Source organism: Salvia splendens, chromosome 7 (assembly GCF_004379255.2).
Source record: "Salvia splendens isolate huo1 chromosome 7, SspV2, whole genome shotgun sequence".
Taxonomy (NCBI): Eukaryota; Viridiplantae; Streptophyta; class Magnoliopsida; order Lamiales; family Lamiaceae; genus Salvia; species Salvia splendens.
In genome coordinates this window covers 11,544,921-11,556,031 of record NC_056038.1, presented here as the reverse complement: position 1 = coordinate 11,556,031, position 11,111 = coordinate 11,544,921, and the positions used below count along the sequence as shown (strand labels likewise).

At 39.5% G+C, this 11,111-nt stretch overlaps 1 pseudogene; it reads left to right on the top strand.

The window, feature by feature from the left end:
* Positions 1–2,403: 2,403 nt before the first annotated feature.
* Positions 2,404–4,324, top strand: LOC121810394 (annotated as a pseudogene).
* The last annotated feature ends 6,787 nt before the right edge of the window (positions 4,325–11,111 follow it).

The window sequence follows — 11,111 nt, the reverse complement described above, 5'->3', positions numbered from 1 at the left end:
TCACATATATTGACACGTATTTATATATAATCAAAGTGGTTTTCTTGTTGCAAGTTGCGTCGAATTTAGGGATTATTCTTTATGCAATTTCGTCGTTTCTGATTACAATTGGCAGGCGTGAGGTCATGACGAAGAAACCAACAACTAGATCAAATTAAAGGCCAACTTTCTCGGATAAAATATTTTTTTGTCTACATTTATATCTTTATTAATTTTGAAATCTCCTAAAATCCAATACTATTAAAGAAGATATTGATAAAATCTAGTATAATATTCTAAAGATATACTTATATATCAATTCATTTGATGGTAAGACAAATATTAGTGTTGATATTTCCGAGCTAATGACCAGACTCTAGGCTTAAGTTAAGACCATGCATACTAAGGTACAATAGATAATTATAACGATTTGAAGATTCAAAATTTAACCAATTCTAAATTTAACCAATTCTTTTTATTTTTCCAATCAAAATTTATGATTTTATTTTTGTTATTAAAAACATCATAGAGATGTGCATTATGACGAAACGATATGGAATTAAAATATTTTAATAAAAAGGCTAAAATGATGAAGATATAAAAAACGCTTTAAAAGATTTTAAAAAATAGAAAAAACTAATATGTGTGTGAATTGATGCATTAGAATATTTTTAAAAGCTAAAATGATGAAAATGTTAAATAATGCCTTAAAAGATTTGGAAAAACAAAATAAATAAAAAAAATTTAATAAAACAGAAAAATAAAGATACGTGCATTAAATGGGTTTCTATTTTAGAATCCATATTAGAATATATAGAAAAGATAAAAGGATTTTAATATATAAAAGAGAAACCGAAAATTTAAAGACTGTGCATTAAATAGGTTTCTATTTTGGAATTCATATTCGAATTTTTAGAAAAGATAAAAAGATTCGAATAAATAAAAGAGTAAAACACAAGGAAAAAAAACATTATGTGCAGTTGATGGGTCTCAAACTCAGGGCCTTTTGCCGCAAAGGAAGACAATCATACCACTAGACCAAGTACGAGAATTATTAACGGTGTATCTAAATACACTATGGCGTTCGGTTGGTAAGATTAAATCTCATGATTAAATATGTATCATATTTGGTTCATAAGATTGAACCATTCAACTTAATCCTAAATGGATAGTCTCATGATAATTAGTTATAGCCTCCCCCTCCAATTAAAATAATCCCACAACTTAATCCTAGATGGATAGTCTCATGATATTAGTTATGACAACCGAACGCCACCTATGATGATAAGTTTTGGGATAAAATGATACATTAAATTTTGATGATGACAATGACAATGTTTGATAATATATCTCTCCAACTATACTACTCAAATATCGTTTGCATGCGTATCAATTTGAAGAGAAGAATCGGAAGACCAAATAGCCGCAAACACATAAAAATTTTGATTTTGAAGGCAATTTAGTATTTATTAAATAAATTTGGGTTTAAAATTTGGATTCAACATGTGGGACAACCTCTTCCCTTCACTAAATCCATCAAATTCCAAGATTTCTACTACTCTAGAAGCGAAAATAGCAAATTTGGAGATATACTTGTTGAAGGACTCGCCAAACTCATACGATACTATTTATACATATATAAAATATGGAGTTTTAAAAAACAACAAATGTATCATTATAATTCTTTTAATGAAATTGGAAAAGTGAAAAGATTTACTAGTATTTACTGTTGTACAGTAAATATTAGGAGAAATGGAAGTTTAAAGATTTTTGAAGAATAATTTATTTGTCTAAATGTGACTTCGATTCAGTCCACTTGCAAAATAAATACAGTAGACTTCGATTCAGTTTACTTGCAAAATAAGTGCAGAGTACTTTCTCCATTGTTAATTGAGTTATTTTTTTATTTTAGAAAGTTTCAAGATAACTGATTCATTTTTATTTTTAGCAAAAAAGTAACTCTTTCTTACTTTATTCTCTCTTACTTTATTACTAGTATTTTTTAGTACTTTATTCACCCTATGCTTAATCTCCATATCCAAAAGAAATGCCTCTATTAACAAGGCACGGAGGGAGTATATTTAAGTACGTGTGAATATGTATTGGAAAAATACATTATTTCACCCTAAAGGCAAATGTATCATTTATACGTACGAATGCCACATAAGTATATACTAGAAGTAGAAGGGACAATTTTACAAAGCATGCATAAGGAACAAACAAACACACATGCCCACTCTCACAACCAAGTGTATCACCCACCCATTTACATGTCGACTCGCACCTTCTATAAATTGACCTCGCTTTCCCTTCTCCACTTCCCACCAGCAATCAACTGCCTCTCTAGCTCAGCCATGGCTAAAGCTCTCCCCCTCTCTCTCTCTCTCTCTCTCTCTCTCTCTCTCTCTCTCTCTCTCTCTCTCTCTCTCTCTCTCTCTCTCTCTCTCTCTCTTCCTGAGCTTCCTGTTCCTCCTCCATGGCTGCTGCCTAGCTCAATCTCAATCTCAAGCTCAACAGCAGCAGCACCGCTTCCGCGCCAAGACCCAATGCCAAATCCAGCACCTCACCTCCCGCGACCCCACCTGAGGCCGGTGTCACCGAGTACTGGGACACTTCCAGCGATGAGTTCGAGTGCGCCGGCATTGAGTTCGTGCGACACCATGTGCAGCCCAAGGGCCTCGTGCTTCCCTTCTACACCAACGCCCCTCGACTCACCTTCGTTGTCCAAGGCGAGTTTCTGATTTTTTTTTGTCGAATTCGGATTAGTGTCTGATTATAATGTTTGTGGTGAAATTGTTTAGGTAGCGGGATTTTGGGGACTGTGATTCCGGGATGTGCCAAGACTTATGAATCCGAGTCGGGGTCGAGCTCGAGCTCCCGCTCCCGGGAAGGAGAGCAAGGCGACCGCCACCAGAAACTGAGGCGGATCCGCCGCGGCGACGTAATTGCTTTGCCCGAGGGCATCACCACCTTCGCTTACAACGACGGAGATGCTCCATTGACCTACGTGTCCATGTTGGATATTGGCAATGACAACAACCAGCTTGACTTCAAATTCAGAGTAAGATTCTCAACCATATATATATCCTTCACTCTGATGAGTTTAGTTGTTTTTCTTATTATTGTTAGTTTTAGATTCGTTTGTTTTGTTAGTTTTATTTTTTATTTTTAATAAACGCGAAGCTCTTTAAAAAACGAAGATAATGCTACGCATTAAGGACTTATTGGACTTCAAAATTGCCGGAAAAATTGGCTCGAACTAAGGCGGCTACACCGGACTTCAGTTTTGACATTTTTTTTACCTTTTTCTAGAATTTCTCCAAAATACAAAAATGTATAAAATATGCAATTTAAAAATATAATTTATATGATTGACATTCTAAACGATTGAAATCTAGACTTTAAAACATGTAAAACCCATGTTTATCAATCATTGGTAGATGATAATGAGAATGTTTGTTGCAGAAATTTGTCCTTGCAGGAAACCCAGAATCCATTGAAAGGCAGCAAGGCATGCGTGGAGAGACAAGGTACATGAGGGGGAGAGAAGGCCAACAATCAAGAAACATATTCTACGGGTTTGATGAACAGCTTCTAGCAGAGGCTTTCAACACGGAGCCAGAGCTGATGAGGAAGCTCCAGGGCAGGAACGACGAGAGAGGCATCATCGTCCTAGCCGAGAAGCTGAGAATGGTGCTGCCCGACGACTACGAAAGCCAAGCACCAAGACGAGGCCGACCCTACAACGGCTTGGAGGAAACCTTCTGCTCACACAAAATCAAGAAGAACCTCGACCTCCCCACCAGCCCCGACCTCTACAATCCCCGCACCGGCCGCATCAGCAACCTCAACAGCCTCTCTCTCCCCATCCTCAACTACCTGCAACTCAGCGCTCAAAGAGGAATCCTCTATAAGGTTCATTAGTATCTTCATTTGCTTCGAAAAAATCAAACAATTCTAATTCCTAATATTTAATCAACAGAATACTGTAACCACAAACGCCCACTCCGCCTTGTAAGTGACTAAAGGAAGTGCTAGAATCCAAGTGGTCGGATTCGGAGGAAGATCGGTTTTCGACGGAGAGGTGAAGGAGGGGCAGCTTCTGGTAGTCCCGCAAAACTTCGTTGTGGTGAAGAAGGCGGGGGAGAATGGATCCGAGTGGATCAGCTTCAAGACCAACGAGAATGCGGTGCACGCACAGCTCGCAGGCCGCCTCTCCGCGATCCGGGCAATGCCCAATGAGGTCCTGATGAACGCTTTCGGCATCTCTCGGGACGAAGCTAAGAGCCTCAAGTTTGGGAGAGAAGAATCCTCTCTCTTTAGCCCATCGCAGAGATATGCATGAATGATGCTGCTGTTCTAGACCTGTACGTTTTATTATAATAAATCTGTGAATTTTCGTTTATCTTACTCACCTCTTCTTGCACTCTTGCTCACTCACTCGCTTGTTGAATAAGATCAATACGTGAAAAAAAAATTAAGTACATGGAGTAATACTTTTTTCTTCTTCAACAAATGGAGTAAATATAATTAACTTTCTCTACTTTTCAGTTTTTCCCATTAACTAAAAAAATGGCATTTAATGTCATGAACTTTACAATCAGTCGCCGTTTTCCCGATTTTTCTAGCCATGAAACGAGCTGACATGTCTTATTTATCTAACATGGTTGCCGATTGTGCGGTAAGTGTTAAAAGAATCAGCCCAAAATTATTTTAGTTGGTTGACCAAACATGAAAAGTGAAATTAAACCACTCACATCTCTGAATCGGTCAAACCCCAATATAAATTCTAACCCTTTGTTTCTCTCAATTGGCGACAACAAGAATGAAGCAGCCCAGAATTCTCTCTATCTCACGCATAAGCGGCGATTTGCCCTCCACGCCATCGCCGGCGTCGGTTTCCTTTTCTTCAATAGCGACTTTCCTCCCCAAAATCGTGCTAGGTTATCACTACTCAACCAAACTCTCAACCTCTCACGAAATCGGCACCATTTGCCAATAACTCATGAACTTTTACTTTTATTGTTTAGAGTGAACTACATGAATTTCCAAGTTTGAACAAAAATAGATCTTCAACTTTAAAAATACCATAGCTCGACCCTGAACTTAGGGGATAATCTTAACCATAGAACTTTTTCACTATTTGACCTATGTTGGAAATATAATGGCCTTTACACTGGCAACCCTTGCTATTACAAAAAACACAAAGTTGGAAGGTAAATGTAACAAATAAATTACAACGAAAGTAAAGAGATGCAAACTATAGTATTCTTCAAGTCGAGTCGAGGTATCCCTCTCTCCGCAAGACGAAATACGCCCCGACTAGTGCTCACGGATTGGCGTAATGTCCCCAAAGATGAAACGACTTTCCTCCTATCGAGTTGAAGCACCTCAAACTCGTAGGCTCCGGCGAACTTGAATTGGAGGCGAGAACCGAGCTAGACAATGCTCCTAGAATGCCCACTAGAATGCTTGAGTGATGAAGAGAGAATGTTTGTTGATTGTGTGTTCTCTTCTTCCAAATCCTACCTATTTATAGGATATGAAAGCCTACATGAAGAGTCTTGGTTTTAAGATACCTCATAATGCATTTGGAGGAGAAAGGCCAAAGGCCTAGCCTTTTGGCATTTCACACGTGTTTCCTACAATCCCCCACATTGGTTAGAGCGCTGCAAACTCAAACCAACACCAGACACAAATGCATGTATGCAGACTCTTTTGCTCAGTTCTCAGGAAACGATACTGTATTTGGAGAGGTAACTTGTGGTTTTGAACCTTCCATAGTCAACACTATCGGACATACCGGCGGACTAGTGGACGCGATGCCTTGAACTATTCCTCCTTGGTGTATGCCTAGTCAATAGCATCAACACAATATTGTCTCAACTCCATCAGTTCTCACGTTTGTGTCCGTTTCGGCCGTGGAACACCTCTTTGGAATTCATAAGTGACTCACACACACGAAGCGGCCTCACTTCTCACTTATATAGTTGATTCTTTCATGAGTATCCTGCCATACTGCATCTCCTTGAGATTTCAAGAATCATTAAAAGTCAAAAGACTTAACCTCTTACCACTTGCAGGTTACAACACTCAAAGCTTTCTAAAGAATGGGCGAAGATTAAAAATCTTCTAAGTGTTACAGCTAGATTTGTATAGCTTCGTTTTCCCATTGAACCAATCCCATGGGATCTCCAATCATATGGTTGGGTTACCACTATACTCATCTTTTAAGATGTGGTTTTCAGTCCGATTCCTTTTAGCAATTTATGCATTTGATCACGGTTTAAACCTTTTGTTAACGGATCCGCTAAGTTATCCACTGACCTTACATAGTCAACTGTGATAACACCACTTGTGATCAATTGTCTGACGGTATTATGTCGCCGACGAATATGTCGAGACTTACCATTGTATAAGCCACTGTGTGCTCTACCTATAGCTGCTTGGCTATCACAGTGTATCACTACTGTCGGCACTGGCTTCTTCCAACATGGAATATCTTCTAGGAAGTTTCTAAGCCACTCGGCTTCTTCCCCTGCTTTATCCAAAGCGATAAACTCAGATTCCATGGTGGAACGAGCAATACACGTCTGTTTCGTTGATTTCCACGAGACAGCACCACCCTCCACAGTGAACACATACCCACTTGTAGAAAATGAGTCTTTTGAATCAGAGATCCAATTTGCATCACAGTACCCTTCAAGTACTTGGGGATATCTTGTGTAATGCAACCCAAAGTTAAGAGTATACTTCAAGTATCTCAAAACTCTACACAGAGCTTTCCAATGTTCCTTACTTGGGTTGCTCGTAAATCGGCTCAACTTGTTTACAGGACAAGCAAGATCAGGTCGAGTACAGTTTGTGATAAACATCAAACTTCCTATGACCTTTGCATACTCTTCTTGAGCAACAGAATCACCCATATTCTTGCTCAGATGGACATTGAGCTCCAAAGGAGTCTTTGCTGGCTTACAATCAGACGAGTGAAATTTCTTTAGCACTTTCTCAATATAATGAGATTGTGTCAGAGCAATTCCCACATGATTCCTTTTAATTTTGATTCCGAGAATCACATCAGCTAAACCCATATCTTTCATGTCGAAATTTCTCTTCAACATATTTTTGGTTTCGTTGATAATGGCACTATTGCTGCCCATAATCAACATATCATCTACATAAAGACACACAATAACAAAACCGTTATCTGTGTTCTTAATGTAAACACACTTATCGCACTCATTGATAGAGAATCCATTTGCCAACATCACGTTGTCAAATTTTAAATGCCATTGTAATGGTGCTTGCTTCAACCCATATAATGACTTTACCAGTTTGCATACTTTACGCTCTTGCCCAGGCACAACAAACCCTTCGGGTTGTTCCATATATATTTCTTCTTCCAGATCACCATTCAGAAACACAGTTTTCACATCCATTTGGTGAATCTCAAGATTGTGCAAAGCAGCAATCGCAAGAAGCACCCGAATGGAAGTGATTCTCGTAACAGGTGAATATGTATCAAAAAAGTCATGCCCTTCTTTCTGCTTAAAGCCTTGGACAACTAGGCGAGCTTTGTACTTATCTATAGTACCATCGAGCTTATATTTCCTTTTCAGAATCCACTTGCACCCTAAAGCCTTACAGCCTTCAGGCAAGTCTACTAACACCCAAGTGTTATTTCTCATGATGGATTCAATTTCACTGTTGATAGCTTCTTGCCACCACGCTGTGTCTGGGCCAGACAAAGCTTCCGCCACTGACTTTGGTTCGTCATCCAACATAAAAGTTATGAAGTCGGGACCAAATGTCTTAGCAACTTTAACTCTTTTACCACGTCTTGGTTCAACATCCTCAGGACTTGACCTCGTCCTTTTTGGAGGATTAGAACTAGTGGATTCATCCATCATTCTTTCACTAGAACGATCCTCTTGCCTCTTGCAAGGGTATACATTTTCAAAGAATATAGCATTCCTTGACTCAATCGTTGTTCCTTCAGCCACGCCAGGCACAACTGACCTATGGACTAGGAAACGATAGGCACTACTATTAAGTGCATGGCCAATAAAGATGCAATCGACTGTTTTAGGGCCTATTGCAACTTGTTTCGGAGGTGGCACTTCTACCTTCTCTAAACACCCCCACACTTTGAGGTATGAATATGAAGGTTTCTTCCCTTTCCACAACTCATAAGGAGTCACATCCCTATTTTTTAGTGGAATTTTATTCAGGATATGATTCGCTGTTAACACAGCCTCTCCCCACATGTTCTGGGGTAATCCTGAATTAATCAACAAGGCATTCATAATCTCTTTTAGTGTTCGATTTTTGCGTTCAGCAACTCCATTTGACTGGGGAGAATATGGAGCCGTTGTTTGGTGAATTATACCACTTGCATGACATAATTCTGCACACGGGGCTACATACTCACCGCCTCTATCACTTCGAACACACTTAATTCGACAATTAAGTTGATTTTCGGCTTCATTTTTGAAGTCTTTAAACGCTTCAATTGCCTCATCTTTACTTCTTAATAAGTAAATGTAACAATACCTTGTGCAATCATCTATAAATGTGATGAAGTACTTTTTACCACCTCTAGTTTGCACAAATTTTAAATCACATACGTCTGTATGGATTAACTCTAGAGGTTTTGTGCTCCGTTCTACCGAGCGAAACGGTAGCTTGGTCATTTTTGCTTCAACACAGACTTCACATTTTTCTTGTGAGTTAAACTTATCTACTTTTAGTAAATTAAGATTTACTAATCTTTTTATAGCATTTAGATTTACATGTCCTAATCTACAATGCCATAAATCGGAGCACTCAAGCAAGTAAGAAGAAGAAGCATTCTTATTATCATTCACTTGATTCGGTACACGGCCCTTGGCCATTACATTGAGTTTGAACAAACCATTGGAAAGAAAACCTTTTCCAAGGAAAGTACCAAACTTAGATAAAACAAACTTGTCAGAATCAAACACAAGCTTAAAGCCATGACTAACAAGCAAACTACCAGAAACAAGATTTTTACGGATGTCTGGGACATGCAGCACATCCCTCAGCTTTAGCTCACGACCAGATGTCATTAAAAGCTTCACTTCACCCATGCCAATGACTTCAGACGAGTCTTGGTTGCCCATGTGGAGCTTCTTCCCTTCGACTTGCTTGTAGGTCGAAAATTGGCTACGATCGGAGCACACATGCACAGTAGCTCCGGTGTCAACAAACCAAGCCTTCGGATTGTCAATGTGGTTCACTTCAGAAACCACAGCAGCCAGATCATCATCGTTGAAGTCTCTCTCGACCATTTGAGCACTCTTCTTGAATTTCATCTTCTTAGGCTTTCGGCAGTCCTTCGCCATATGGCCCGGCTTATCACAGTTGAAGCAATTGCCTTCAAACTTTCTGCCAACAGTTTCCTTCCATTTGCCCTTATCTTTTGCGCTCGGGCGGGGACGTTTGGAGGATTGTCCCTTCTCCATCAGATTTGCCTTGGCGACTTCTGTCCCTCCCGACTTCTGATGGTACCGCCTATTGTCCTCTTCAATACGAAGGCGGACTATTAGGTCTTCCGTCGTCATCTCCTTTCTCTTGTGCTTTAGATAGTTCTTGAAATCCATCCAGCACGGAGGAAGCTTCTCGATCATTGTAGAAACAATGAACTGGTCTGGCAGGGCCATCCCTTCAGCATGGACATCGTGGACTATGATTTGCAACTCTTCAGCTTGTGCCACCACTGAACGAGAGTCCACCATCTTGTAGTCCAAAAACTTTGCGACTACATATTTCTTTGTACCAGCGTCCTCGACGCGATACTTCTTGTCAAGAGCCTCCCACAACACTTTGGAGGTCTTAGCCTCGGCAAAGATAGAATAGAGACTATCCTCTAAGCCGTTCAAGATATAATTCTTGCACAAGAAATCTCCTTGATGCCAAACATCATAGGCAGCTCGAACATTAAAGTCCGTCTCTTCCTCGGGTACAGTTGGAGCATCCTCCTTGAGGAAGTTGGCAACACCCAACGTAGTTAGGTAGAACAACATCTTTTGTTGCCAACGTTTGAATTCTAAGCCTTTAAATTTTTCAGGCTTCTCAGCTTGAGCCATGACCCTTGAGGTCGAAACAGGTGCCAACATTGAGGTGTTAGCGGCAGCAGAAGACGATCCAATGGTGTTGTTTCCGTTCCCTCCAGCTTCGGTCGACATGATTTCAGCAAGAGTATAGTATTTCGTCTTGCGATTGTTGGAAATATAATGGCCTTTACACTGGCAACCCTTGCTATTACAAAGAACACAAAGCTGGAAGGTAAATGTAACAAATAAATTACAACGAAAGTAAAGAGATGCAAACTATAGTATTCTTCAAGTCGAGTCGAGGTATCCCTCTCTCCGCAAGACGAAATACGCCCCGGCTAGTGCTCACGGATTGGCGTAATGTCCCCAAAGATGAAACGACTTTCCTCCTATCGAGTTGAAGCACCTCAAACTCGTAGGCTCCGGCGAACTTGAATTGGAGGCGAGAACCGAGCTAGACAATGCTCCTAGAATGCCCACTAGAATGCTTGAGTGATGAAGAGAGAATGTTTGTTGATTGTGTGTTCTCTTCTTCCAAATCCTACCTATTTATAGGATATGAAAGCCTACATGAAGAGTCTTGGTTTTAAGACACCTCATAATGCATTTGGAGGAGAAAGGCCAAAGGCCTAGCCTTTTGGCATTTCACACGTGTTTCCTACAACCTATTTGTCCATCGAAAATGTCCCCAAGACATGAGGGTATTTTTAGACTTTCATAAAATTAGGATATTTGGGTATTAGGTATGATATTTTCTCTATATCTCTCTAGTACATGATATGATATTTTCATATAGTTTGGCTACATGATATGATATTTTTCACTTCTCTTTTTCAATAATTTTATGTCAAATCTTCTTTCTCTCTTTTTCTCTTAAAATTATAAAAGTAAAAGAATTTCATACTCCCTCCGTCCCAGATAATCCGTCTCACTTTGACTGGGCACGTGTTTTAAGAAATGTAATGAAAAGTGGGTTGAAAAAGTTAGTGGAATGTGGGTCATACTTTTATATATTAGTTTTATAATAAAATGTGAGTAAGAATGAGTTAGTAGAAT